Source organism: Coregonus clupeaformis, chromosome 35 (genome assembly GCF_020615455.1).
Source record: "Coregonus clupeaformis isolate EN_2021a chromosome 35, ASM2061545v1, whole genome shotgun sequence".
Lineage (NCBI taxonomy): Eukaryota > Metazoa > Chordata > Actinopteri > Salmoniformes > Salmonidae > Coregonus > Coregonus clupeaformis.
In genome coordinates, this window is record NC_059226.1 from 35,833,452 (window position 1) to 35,846,993 (window position 13,542).

Sequence of the window (13,542 nt, forward strand, 5' to 3'; positions counted from 1 at the left end):
GCTTCCTGGATCACTAGGAGAGGCCTTTCAACAAACAGCTAAATCATTGGCTTTGGGACATCGGTTTGATTTACAGCGTACTTGATTACAACACATAGGCAGTATCAGCCTGCATAGAACATATATGGGACAACCAATGACAGAGTGAGTAGCTGTAGGTTGATCAATCAGGATCGACAGCAGGGCGGCGTGCAGCCTTCTGATTTCTGATTGGTGACAGGCGGGGAGGGACTCAGTCTCTACTTCCTCCTTACCTGCTCTCCTCAGCGCTGTGCTGGGTAAGAAGTAGAGGCTGTTGCCCTGGGGCCACCTGGGCCTCTGGTACCCCACCCTGACCTTGACCCCCAGCCAGGCCAGGTTGGCCAGCCTCTGTACTCCCACCCAGAGTTTGCTCCTGGGTCTGGGGCTCAGCCACAGGCTGGGTCTGGGGGACCCCTCCAGCCTCCGGCGGTGGTAGAGGGGGCTGGAAGGCGGGCGAAGAGGCATGATGGTGCTGTTTTCTATTTAGAGTGGCAGCTCTACGTGGGGTGGGGTTGGGGGTGTGGTCACCCAGTTTGTTAGGAGCGGGGCTATACAGGGGGGAGAGGGGAGAGAGTGAGGGGTGAGGACACACCAATGACAACGTCAGAGAGGGGAGAGACAGACAGACAGAGAGAGAGAGAGAGAGAGAGAGAGAGAGAGAGAGAGAGAGAGAGAGAGAGAGAGAGAGAGAGAGAGAGAGAGAGAGAGAGAGAGAGAGAGAGAGAGAGAGAGAGGGAGAGGGAGAGGGAGAGGGAGAGAGAGAGAGAGAGAGAGAGAGAGAGAGAGAGAGAGAGAGAGAGAGAGAGAGAGAGAGAGAGAGAGAGAGAGAGAGAGAGAGAGAGAGAATGAGAGAGAGAGAATGAGAGAGAGAGAATGAGAGACAGGGACTGATACAGAAACAGAAAAAGAAAGACAGTTAAAAGAGAGACCACTCCACAGAGAGAGAGAAGAATGAGGTATTAACCAAAGGCCTTTACTGAAACAGAGTATCACATGATTCTAGTTCAAGTGACCTTCGAACTAGTGAACTTTGAGCTCCTGCCGTTTCTTACAGCGAGAGTATAGATAGATGCTAAGACAACAGAATAGAGTGACACAAAACATACAACCAGTAACCTAAAACCTAGGCTTTAATAGAGTTGGCATATAGGATGTTCAAAGTGTTAAACATTGTTTTGTGACACAGCTTGATAAAAGTGTGATTCAAGACAAGTGAGAGTTAATCCTTATATATCCTGAAACAATGTGTTAATTTAAGAACAATTCTTAGTGAGAAAGTGTGGTTATTCATCACGTTCACCACGGTCCTCGGTTTAAACACATTTTATTGGTTCGTTTCTACAATCATCTTACATATCGGCAATACTGTAGTGTCAAAACACACACAAACACATTGGAATGGACTTTGAGAAACTGGGATTCTGGATTCACTATTGGATTCACAAACTGTCTCCTAGTGTATAGCTTGGACTTCGTTAAGAAGGCAGTGGCATCGGCTGTTCCTGCTCCCCAGCGGGCGTTTCTTTGACCGTGATGGACTCGTCAGCCACTACATAGAGGGCTGAGACGGCTGCTGCCCCCCTGGACTCCTGCCTGGTCAGTGTCCGGGGATGGGGGATGAGACCTGGGCTGGAACGGGGGCTGCTACAGGGGTAGGACAGGTACCTGTCTTTGCGAGGACTGTCCCCGTCCACCAGGCTGCTGGGGTGTCGCCTCTCGAAAGGTCCCGGGTCAGGTTCAGGGGTCATGGCCACGAACATGCCCGACACGTTGAAGTCCACGTCTGATGAGAAGTGAAACACAGAGAGGTCAGCAAGCAAGACAAAGGGCATTTCCCGTTCTATGTCACGTGAGGAGTAACTTAGGAGTAACATAGTCACTTAGATAAAGACTTTCAGTAACACAATCCCTTCCCAGGTACAAGTAGAGGTCGCTTACCATCTGGGAAGAACCAGTCAGCGTGCTGGATGATGGGTTCTATGATGGCCACCACATGGACAGAGGTAGCAGCAGCCATCTCTGCCAGAGTCCTGAGGATACAGGGAGAGAGAGAGATCAATGAAACATCAAGCAAAATCAGTTGTTAGGAAATTAACTACTGTATCTATGTACTGTACAACACTATTCATGCTAATTATTGAACTCAAATGCAAGGGATGGATTTGTAGAAAAAAAGAAGGCAGGAAGCGTTGCTAAGGTACACAATAGTAGGTTTCTGTAGACAGAAGGTGGTCTTTGGTAAAAGGGGTAAATGGGTCATCACAAAGAAAGGAGGACCAAGGCTCTCTTCATATAATTAATTAAAATGCCTTTATTGGTATGGCATGTTCAATGGAAACAAAGGTTTGAAATGTGTTATCTTTGTTTCCATTGAACATGCCATACAAATAAAGTAATTTGTATTAATTAAATGAAGAGTGCCTTGGTCCTTTCTTTTTGATGCATGGGATGGATGTATATCCTCCTCAGTGTACTGCTCACCCCTCAGTCTTGGACCAGAGCAGGTTGGGTCCCAGCACTATGGCGATGTTACTGGGAGTCATCTTATTCACCTCACTGTCCTGGGCCAGCTTGGCTAGGAACTTTACCAGATACCTGCAAACAAAATCCCAAAGGGGGAATGAACCATTGACCTTCTGTGCATCTCATAAATAAATCACTTCTGGGAGCATATCATTGGAGTGGTGGACGTTTAAATGTTTCCAGCATGACACTCACCTGAAGTTGGCCTTGTGGTTCTTTGGCAAACCGTCACACGCCACCCACAAAGCTTGAAGCCTCCTGTCTGTGTCAGACACACTGTACAACACAACATTACATACACAAATAAGATGGTACAATGTTTCACAGTCTCTATAATAAACACCTGTTGGGTTTGGGTCGTATTCATTAGGGCACACCATAGCAAAACGCTTTGCAACAGAAAACCAAAATGAGCATTTCTTATTGGCCAATTCAGGTAGTACCTCCACGTTTCGGTCTGTTTTCTTCAGTTTTGTGCCTATTGAATACGACCATGACAGTGAATCAATGTGTACACAGGTGGATATGTGGTATTATTACTTGGAGGCTTGTGTCCACTCGTCATACAGTGCGAAGGTCATAAGGGGTTCAGGCAGCTCTCTGAGGTAAGACTTCAGAGCTCCTGGACAGAGACAGGGACAACACAACCACAAACATGGTGCATTATAGTACATGAACTGAATGGGGTTCAATTGTGCTTTTCGAAGTAGTGGGACTGTCCACCTAAAATACATGATAATTTTCAACTGAAATATACACCATTCCCACTGGACTGAATACGCTCTCAAATCCAAAGACTGCAGTTTGTATTGTCTTCCCCTCCGCACCTCCAAATTCAACCCCTGCATAGACTATTGAGAGTCAAGGGGAACGAAAACAACTTTACTGAGTGATGTAAGGGAAATGGGTCATACCAGCTACAGCATGGGGGTCAGAGTAAAACTCCTCTAACTGGGAGGTGGAACAGTCCAGCGCTGCCTTCAGCTTCTTTAGTTTGGAGGCCCCAGCAGCGATTCGGAACAGACCCTGAGAAGAGAGAGATACATTATTAAAGTTTGTAAATGGTTTTGTCTTCATAGCAAATGAGAACTGGTTCTCAACAAACTAACCATAGTTAGATACAAATATAAATGATGAAAAATGCCAATTTGAATTGAATTGAGAAGCTCTTTGAGGGGGAAATGGATGTCTGCTTTCTGTTCTAATATTAGAGAAGGCCGTCTGGTCTGGTATGACTGAGACAAGGAGAAGGAAGGAGGGAGAAAATAGATACCATCATTTCACATCTATAGAGATACGAGTCTTTGAGGTTGAGCGAAAGACATTCGCAACAACAGTTCTGACTGTCTGTAAAAAATAAAAACGAAAGTGTTACAGTTGAAAGCTTCCCTCCAAGGCACGAGGCTGGCTAACCAACCAAAGAACCAGACCACAGATGTCATCAGTACTACATTTACATTTTTACATTTTAGTCATTTAGCGGACGCTCTTATCCAGAGCGACTTACATGAGCAATTAGGGTTAAGTGCCTTGCTCAAGGGCACATCGGCAGATTTTTCACCTAGTCGGCTCGGGGATTAGAACCAGCAACCTTTCGGTTACTGGCACAGCGCTCTTAACCACTAAGCTACCTGCCGCCCTAGACTGCAGGCTCTTACTCAGCATGTCTGTGAAATGGCAATTGTCTAGTCGTCTGTCTGTAACAGTAACATGTTGGTTTTGATCAAAGGAGTGGGTAGTTTGCTACATATTAGATATGGATAGGGTGACTTACCCTCAATAACTAGTAGTGCATTGAGACCTAGCCCAGGGTTCCCCAACTGGCGGCCGGTGGGCCAAATTATTTTAATTGTCCCCCCAAGTTTTTTGTTGGACATAAAAGACTGTAAAAACACCAGCAAATCAGCTCCAATTGCTTTTAATTTTGGAAGTCTGTTCCAAAGTATTCCCACGCATAATAGAGAGCTAACCTGTATTTGATCGTATACAAATGTAAGGAAGGTTTGAAATTATTATGTTTTAGTCAAATATTATATCTATTTGGGCTTATTGCGGTCAATTTGAAGTGTACAAATTATTTGTAATTATGTTCTGGCCCCCTGAACATCCACTCAAGAAAAACTCTAGTTGATGATCCCTGTGCTAGTCCATTCTTTTCACCATCATCATCATCATGGTGATGGTTACCTCCTCCTTCATGCCAGTCTCCAGCAGCATCATGACACAGGCCTCTAAGGGCAGGGCGATCTCACGGTTACTCCTCTTCAGGTGCTCTTCCAGAGCCGTGCCGTACGCAGGCTTCTCCATCCACGAGTCTGTACACAGGGCACAAAATGGCCGCTGGCGTAGGTCAGTTTCACTATCATGAACAGTATGTGAGGAAACAGAGATTCTGTTCTGACTGCTAGGTTATTCCTGTCATTTTAGAGTACGACTAACAGATTAACCGATTGCTCACTAATAACCAACTTCATCTTAGCAAATGTAATGAATTTATCTGATCCAGAGTGAGACCAGGGCCTCTATTCAAAAAGCGCTCAGAATAGGACTGCTGATCAAGGATCTGTTTAGCCTTTTAGTTCATAATGAATCAGCTTTATATGGACAGGAGAGATACGGGTCCAGATGTGACTGTAGATGTTTTTAAGACAATAGAGCCGTTTTCACTCAAATCAAATTGAACCTGATTCAATCCAATTCCTATTTCATTAAGTCCGAGAAAAACTGCTCATTAGCACCGCTTTGTTTTACTGCTAAGGCAATGAAGTGCCAAGACTTAACAAACTGACGTCAGTTATGTCACTTGAGATTTTCTATTTTTATAACAAACCTTTACCAGACTCCGTTTCCTACTTAACATTACATGAATAGTTGGCTGTGCTTTGTGAATACTGGCTTTGAAATGAAAGAGACTGTTGATTAGAGGTAAAACATATCTGACCAAGGTGATGCAGTCAGAACATTCATTGCATGCAGTGAGAAAGCATTATGAATCAACATTCAGTTTAATTTATTATTATTATTTGATTTTTTACCTTAGTCTCTTGAGCATATTAATTGAAATGTGCATTCTTTTATCAAGAAAATTGTGTTAACAGGTTTTGATTCATTAAGGTTTCCTTTACCTTTCTGTGCCTGTATGGTCGGCAGGACTCCTTCCAGAGCAGCCAGAGACCTCCTGTGGTAGTCGGCCTGGGCCTCTACCAACTGAAACACATTCACATGGTATCACACACATTTACATGGCATCACACACATTCACATGGCATCACACACATTCACATGGTATCACACACATTTACATGGTATCACACACATTCACATGGTATCAAACACATTTATATGGTATCACACACATTCACATGGCATCACACACATTCACATGGTATCACACACATTCACATGGTATCACACACATTCACATGGTATCACACACATTCACATGGTATCACACACATTCACATGGTATCACACACATTCACATGGTATCACACACATTCACATGGTATCACACACATTCACATGGCATCACACACATTTACATGGTATCACACACATTCACATGGCATCACACACATTTACATGGCATCACACACATTCACATGGCATCACACACATTTACATGGTATCACACACATTCACATGGTATCACACACATTCACATGGTATCAAACACATTTACATGGTATCACACACATTCACATGGCATCACACACATTTACATGGTATCACACACATTCACATGGCATCACACACATTTACATGGTATCACACACATTCACATGGTATCACACACATTCACATGGTATCACACACATTCACATGGTATCACACACATTCACATGGTATCACACACATTCACATGGTATCACACACATTCACATGGTATCACACACATTCACATGGTATCACACACATTCACATGGTATCACACACATTCACATGGCATCACACACATTCACATGGCATCACACACATTTACATGGTATCACACACATTCACATGGTATCACACACATTTACATGGTATCACACACATTCACATGGCATCACACACATTCACATGGCATCACACACATTTACATGGCATCACACACATTCACATGGTATCACACACATTTACATGGTATCACACACATTCACATGGTATCACACACATTCACATGGTATCAAACACATTCACATGGTATCACACACATTCACATGGTATCAAACATATTTACATGGTATCACACACATTCACATGGCATCACACACATTTACATGGTATCACACACATTCACATGGTATCACACACATTTATATTGTATCAAACACATTTACATGGTATCACACACATTCACATGGCATCACACACATTTACATGGTATCACACACATTCACATGGCATCAAACACATTCACATGGTATCACACACATTCACATGGCATCAAACACATTCACATGGTATCACACACATTCACATGGCATCAAACACATTCACATGGCATCACACACATTCACATGGTATCACACACATTTATATTGTATCACGTATTGTGCCTTCAATTTATTCCAAATGCCACACCTTAAATTCCCTGTGGGACAAGAACGTTATTCAATCCAATACTACCCCACTCTTAACATAACATTTCATGAGATATTGTGGGTCAAATGTGATCTGAATGAAATGATGATGATGATGAGCTTATGATATAGTCAGGATGAAGAATACTCACAATGACATAGTAGCGGGCGTAGTTTCCCTCCTTGGAGGAGAAGTTATACATGTCAGCAGACAGCTGGTCCTTAGGAAGGAAGACGTGAACATTAGCATTTTGTCCCTCCAAATGTGGTGTAGACTTCAATTTTCAACCCGCTTTTTACCCAATCACCCAGTGAAATATGCATTAATAATATTGTTGCATATGGACTTGAGCCCATTTTAATATAATTGTAAAATGAGCCTAGCAGTAGTAATGATTGTGCCATGGGTTAGATGGAATAATCTATGTCCATTGTATTTGGGCAGAGGGAAAGTACAAAGGGCCTGTCTCTGAGGGCAAGAATGCTTCCATAAGGGTTGAATAGGAGACAATTGTTTGGAGTTAGAGCTGGTAGATCGTAATTACTGTTCTATAACACTGTCTAATATCTTTACTGTTTTATACCACTATATCCTTTTAATATGAGGATACAGCACATATATATTCTTAGGGATGAAAAGTAGTGTTAGGTTTAAGCTCTTTGTGTATGAGAAGAGTAATTATCTAGTGGACAGCGGTAGACTGCAAGAATGTGCACTCCCTATAACTGAAGGCCTCTCCTGACTGATAAGAAGTCCTGTGAGAGGCGTGGAGGAGTACCGGACTCAAGCTGGGTCGATAACACCACCTGCCCAGCCCAGGGGGTTCTGTTTGGGAAGGGGGGCCTAGTCGGAGGTTATAGATACAGTGGGGAAAAAAAGTATTTAGTCAGCCACCAATTGTGCAGGTTCTCCCACTTAAAAAGATGAGAGAGACCTGTAATTTTCATCATAGGTACACGTCAACTATGACAGACAAATTAAGAAAAAAAAATCCAGAAAATCACACTGTAGGATTTTTAATGAATTTATTTGCAAATTATGGTGGAAAATAAGTATTTGGTCACCTACAAACAAGCAAGATTTCTGGCTCTCACAGACCTGTAACTTCTTCTTTAAGAGGCTCCTCTGTCCTCCACTCGTTACCTGTATTAATAGCACCTGTTTGAACTTGTTATCAGTATAAAAGACACCTGTCCACAACCTCAAACAGTCACACTCCAAACTCCACTATGGCCAAGACCAAAGAGCTGTCAAAGGACACCAGAAACAAAATTGTAGACCTGCACCAGGCTGGGAAGACTGAATCTGCAATAGGTGAGCAGCTTGGTTTGAAGAAATCAACTGTGGGAGCAATTATTAGGAAATGGAAGACATACAGTGGGGAGAACAAGTATTTGATACACTGCCGATTTTGCAGGTTTTCCTACTTACAAAGCATGTAGAGGTCTGTCATTTTTATCATAGGTACACTTCAACTGTGAGAGACGGAATCTAAAACAAAAATCCAGAAAATCACATTGTATGATTTTTAAGTAATTAGTTTGCATTTTATTGCATGACATAAGTATTTGATACATCAGAAAAGCAGAACTTAATATTTGGTACAGAAACCTTTGTTTGCAATTACAGAGATCATACGTTTCCTGTAGGTCTTGACCAGGTTTGCACACACTACAGCAGGGATTTTGGCCCACTCCTCCATACAGACCTTCTCCAGATCCTTCAGGTTTCGGGGCTGTCGCTGGGCAATACGGACTTTCAGCTCCCTCCAAAGATTTTCTATTGGATTCAGGTCTGGAGACTGGCTAGGCCACTCCAGGACCTTGAGATGCTTCTTACGGAGCCACTCCTTAGTTGCCCTGGCTGTGTGTTTCGGGTCGTTGTCATACTGGAAGACCCAGCCACGACCCATCTTCAATGCTCTTACTGAGGGAAGGAGGTTGTTGGCCAAGATCTCGCGATACATGGCCCCATCCATCCTCCCTTCAATACGGTGCAGTCATCCTGTCCCCTTTGCAGAAAAGCATCCACAAAGAATGACGTTTCCACCTCCATGCTTCACGGTTGGGATGGTGTTCTTGGGGTTGTACTCATCCTTCTTCTTCCTCCAAACACAGCGAGTGGAGTTTAGACCAAAAAGCTCTATTTTTGTCTCATCAGACCACATGACCTGCTCCCATTCCTCCCCTGGATCATCCAGATGGTCATTGGCAAACTTCAGACGGGCCTGGACATGCGCTGGCTTGAGCAGGGGGACCTTGCGTGCGCTGCAGGATTTTAATCCATGACGGCGTAGTGTGTTACTAATGGTTTTCTTTGAGACTGTGGTCCCAGCTCTCTTCAGGTCATTGACCAGGTCCTGCCGTGTAGTTCTGGGCTGATCCTCACCTTCCTCATGATCATTGATGCTCCACGAGGTGAGATCTTGCATGGAGCCCCAGACCGAGGGTGATTGACCGTCATCTTGAACTTCTTCCATTTTCTAATAATTCCGCCAACAGTTGTTGCCTTCTCACCAAGCTGCTTGCCTATTGTCCTGTAGCCCATCCCAGCCTTGTGCAGGTCTACAATTTTATCCCTGATGTCCTTACACAGCTCTCTGGTCTTGGCCATTGTGGAGAGGTTGGAGTCTGTTTGATTGAGTGTGTGGACAGGTGTCTTTTAACAGGTAACGAGTTCAAACAGGTGCCGTTAATAAAGGTAATGAGTGGCGAACAGGAGGGCTTCTTAAAGAAAAACTAGCAGGTTTGTGAGAGCCGGAATTTTTACTGGTTGGTAGGTGATCAAATAATTATGTCATGCAATAAAATGCAAATTAATTACTTACAAATAATACAATGTGATTTTCTGGATTTTTGTTTTAGATTCCGTCTCTCACATTTGAAGTGTACCTATGATAAAAATGACAGACCTCTACATACTTTGTAAGTAGGAAAACCTGCAAAATCGGCAGTGTATCAAATACTTGTTCTCCCCACTGTACAAGTCCACTGATAATCTCCCTCGATCTGGGGCTCCACGCAAGATCTCACCCCGTGGGGTCAAAATTATCACAAGAACGGTGAGCAAAAATCCCAGAACCACACAGGGGGACCTAGTGAATGACCTGCATAGAGCTGGGACCAAAGTAACAAAGCCTACCATCAGTAACACACTACGCCGCCAGGGACTCAAATCCTGCAGTTCCAAATGTGTCCCCCTGCTTAAGCCAGTACATGTCCAGGCCCGTCTGAAGTTTGCTAGAGTGCATTTGGATGATCCAGAAGAGGATTGGGAGAATGTCATATGGTCAGATGAAACCAAAATATAACTTTTTGGTAAAAACTCAACTCGTCGTGTTTGGAGGACAAAGAATGCTGAGTTGCATCCAAAGAACACCATACCTACTGTGAAGCATGGGGGTGGAAACATCATGCTTTGGGGCTGTTTTTCTGCAAAGGGACCAGGACGACTGATCCGTGTAAAGGAAAGAATGAATGGGGCCATGTATCGTGAGATTTTGAGTGAAAACCTCCTTCCATCAGCAAGGGCATTGAAGATGAAACGTGGCTGGGTCTTTCAGCATGACAATGATCCCAAACACACTGCCCGGGCAACGAAGGAGTGGCTTCGTAAGAAGCATTTCAAGGTCCTGGAGTGGCCTAGCCAGTCTCCAGATCTCAACCCCATAGAAAATCTTTGAGGGAGTTGAAAGTCCGTGTTGCCCAGCGACAGCCCCAAAACATCACTGCTCTAGAGGAGATCTGCATGGACGAATGGGCCAAAATAGTGTGTGAAAACCTTGTGAAGACTTACAGAAAACGTTTGACCTGTGTCATTGCCAACAAAGGGTATATAACAAAGTATTGAGAAACTTTTGTTATTGACCAAATACTTATTTTCCACCATAATTTGCAAATAAATTCATAAAAAATCCTACAATGTGATTTTCTGGAATTTTTTTTCTCATTTTGTCTGTCATAGTTGACGTGTACCTATGATAAAAATTAAAGGCCTCTCTCATCTTTTTAAGTGGGAGAACTTGCACAATTGGTGGCTGACTAAATACTTTTTTTCCCCACTGTATATGTGCTTGTGAAGTTGTATCTTGTCTTGAAGCTGCAACACCCAGTGTGGTTAATAAATCTAGCCTGAGCTTTCTTTGGTATCTGTCTGGATTATTGAACCAGAACTTAGAACCTAACAATATGAATAGCATGTATAGGTAACTGACAGCACAGTCACAACCCTTTAATAACATAGCCCTAATAACATGTATGTCAGGCTCTGTCACAATAACCCTCTGTTCAGCCAGGTCATCAGATATGATCCTGTCATGATTAAGAAGCCTTAGCTGGAATGTGCCGCCATTTTTCAAATTTACCTTCAGTCATTAGAGCAGGAAGGTATTCCCAACTTCCCAAGGTCATCTAGGAATACTGGGAATACCAGGTGTGTGCTCTCATGCTGCCCTGTACTGTCCCTAGACTTCCCTTTTTACTGAGAGGTTTTTCATAGTGCTGGAAACCTGCAAAATGCCCTGGAAACCTGTTTCTACCACTTTGCCCACCAATTACATCCTCTGTTGTATGTGCACATTTGGTGCCAATATATATATATCATTCTCCCTTAAATGATAAATAATATAAGTTCAATACGCTATAAAATTGAACATTTCAGCGGAGACACTTGATATGGCGAATCAATCTGTAAAAACCACTACCTACTTTGCACATCTCCACTTTGTTCAGGGCCTCGTCCATCTCATCTTTGAGAGTCTCAGCCTTGGCGGCCGTGGCCTGGTTGTTGGTGGAAAAGTGAATAGACTTGCTTGCCTGCGACCACCTGGAGCAAAAAAATATATATTATGGAGATTTGGAACTTTGTCTCATCTACGTGTGCACATAGAGTCAAATCTTTACTTGAAAAATGCACATACAATGTGTATTTGGCATAGCCTTATGATTGGGGTTCTAGTCCAGTACCTGGCTCTGGGGTTCAATCCAGAACCTGGCTCTGGGGTTCTAGTCCAGTACCTGGCTCTGGGGTTCTAGTACAGTACCTGGCTCTGGGGTTCTAGTACAGTACCTGGCTCTGGGGTTCTATTCCAGTACCTGGCTCTGGGGTTCTAGTCCAGTACCTGACTCTGGGGTTGTAGTACAGTACCTGGCTCTGGGGTTCTAGTCCAGTACCTGGCTCTGGGGTTCTAGTACAGTACCTGGCTCTGGGGTTCTATTCCAGTACCTGGCTCTGGGGTTCTAGTCCAGTACCTGGCTCTGGGGTTCTAGTCCAGTACCTGGCTCTGGGGTTCTAGTCCAGTACCTGACTCTGGGGTTGTAGTACAGTACCTGGCTCTGGGGTTCTATTCCAGTACCTGGCTCTGGGGTTCTAGTCCAGTACCTGGCTCTGGGGTTCTAGTCCAGTACCTGGCTCTGGGGTTCTAGTCCAGTACCTGGCTCTGGGGTTCTAGTCCAGTACCTGGCTCTGGGGTTCTAGTCCAGTACCTGGCTCTGGGGTTGTAGTACAGTACCTGGCTCTGGGGTTCTAGTCCAGTACCTGGCTCTGGGGTTCTATTGCAGTACCTGGCTCTGGGGTTCTAGTCCAGTACCTGGCTCTGGGGTTCTAGTCCAGTACCTGGCTCTGGGGTTCTAGTCCAGTACCTGGCTCTGGGGTTGTAGTACAGTACCTGGCTCTGGCTGAGTCATAGTCTAGGACTAGCTTAGCCAGCTGTTTCCTCTGTTTCAGGATGTTGGGAATGTCCACCTGGGCAGGTATGGGAGTAACACGTTTTATTGTAGTGAAAACATGTATTATGTAGTAAAACAGTACTGTATTAAAACAGAAGCAAGGTGAAATGACCTTGGGATCTGTATTACTTGATCACCATTGACATGCTCAGTGTTATCAATGCCAGGATAAGATATGGAGAGTGTTGGTGGTCACCTCTGCTAGCTGGTTGAGAGGTTCCAGGATCTCTCTCTCTAGCTGGACCTCGTGTTGCATCAGCTCAGACGCTAGTCTGTTCTCTGCCTCCCCACACACATCCATCATCTTACTGCCAACACACACACACACACACACACACACACACACACACACACACACACACACACACACACACACAGAGAGATATAGAGAAAGACACACAGACACACACAGAGACATGCATGCACACAAGCACACGTAAACACACACATATACACAGATAAACAGAGAGAAAGAGGACAGAGAGAGAGAGACAACGTTATCACTGCATTATCATTCCTAAAGCTGAGAGTAATAGGTACTGTAGGAATACCACAAACACATTAAAGGCCTTTTAAGCATCCATATCCATCCCTGTATAACTCTCACTAGCTTAGTCCTGGGATCTGTTCATATTCTGTGCTTATGGACTAACTTTCTCAACGGAATATTTCTGAATCTGCATGTTCAACATGTCCAAACAATAGA

General features: G+C 43.9%; 1 pseudogene; it reads right to left on the bottom strand.

Moving 5' to 3' along the window:
* LOC121551652 overlaps window positions 1-13,542 on the bottom strand; it is a 55,773-nt pseudogene that overhangs the window by 4,503 nt on the left and 37,728 nt on the right.